The sequence below is a fragment of the Phoenix dactylifera genome, unplaced genomic scaffold (assembly GCF_009389715.1).
Source record: "Phoenix dactylifera cultivar Barhee BC4 unplaced genomic scaffold, palm_55x_up_171113_PBpolish2nd_filt_p 001392F, whole genome shotgun sequence".
In the NCBI taxonomy this organism is placed as follows: Eukaryota; Viridiplantae; Streptophyta; class Magnoliopsida; order Arecales; family Arecaceae; genus Phoenix; species Phoenix dactylifera.
In genome coordinates, this window is record NW_024068714.1 from 7,501 (window position 1) to 8,860 (window position 1,360).

The following is a 1,360-nucleotide window of genomic DNA, read 5'->3' on the forward strand; positions in this document are numbered from 1 at the left end:
GACTTCAACACTTGTCTAGCCGACTTCGCCAAATACCTGATATGATCTCTTGACGAGCTCGGCCTCACCAACAGCCGCACCCATGTGCGTGTCTTCGCCCTCCTACGTGGTTGTATATTGCGACACCTCCACGACATGCTACCCCGACCACACCCTGACACGGCTATCAACGCCTTACCATTTTCAAGAACGAACTCCACCGCACGCCACTCCCTCTCATGATGAGAGCAGGCCATACCCTGCCACAGCTATCAACGTCTTACCGTTTCCAAGAACGGACTCCACCGCATGCCATAATCAGGCTCTGGCTGGGCGCCACTCCAACTCATGATGGGAATGGGCCGTACCTTCGCTACCTAAGTGCTCCTATCGAGACTATAAAGAACCTCAACAGGTAATGCCTATGGGGACTTTTGGCTGGACCTAAAAAGCTCCACTCCAACTTGATTGTCGGAGGGCCCTCACCGGATACAACGGTGAAGCTTTGTGCAGGTACACCGTCGGTCGTGGAAGGTGGCTCTTCTCGTCTTCTTTCACACTCCGGCAGCTCCCCCAACTCCTCCAGTGTGGTCACCCTTGGGCTAGATTTGAACCACAACAATTAGGTATCTGATTTGACCTAACTCTAATAAAGCAAGTTTTACCCAACCTGCAGCTGATCTGGGACATATATGGATAATAAAAAAAATCTGTCCTAAACTCGACTCAGATATATGTAGCTCTTCACAAAGCTCCTTCCTAAGGTAAAAAATAAAAAATAAAAATGATAGGCCGAACACTGAAAAATTCTGATACTTAAGTTATTAATAGAAAGCTTATATTGGGAGGGACATGCAAAAAAGACAGGTAAAATGCTATATTCTTTTATTACTTTCGGCTAATAGAGTTACATAAATACAAATACAAGGTCGAATAATTAATACTCTTAAAGTGTTAACTTCTCTCTTGACTTAGACTAATAGATCTTTCATCTTTGTAGGCCTATTGGAGCTTCAAGACGATCAGACACTCTACCTACTGCACTTTTTCATATTTATTCTAGTATAAATATTAGAATTGTATTCTATAACATAAAGCCTTCGATAATAAATCCAATGCATCTTTTTATCTTATTTTAATTGTAATCTACTAGTAGCTTATACCTTAGGAGTAGGCATAATTTAGCATTCTACCGTAGCCCAATGCTATATGCTTACTGAAGCCCAGCACTACATCCTTTATTCACCTTTGAATGACAGTGCGACGGTAACAAAAGTTTTAGAGTTTCAAGCCATCTAGACGTATGCCCCTTTCTAGCCTCCCTTCAATTCTTATCATTTCCTTTTCGACTGATCCCAATGCTAGTTGCACGCCCCTGTGC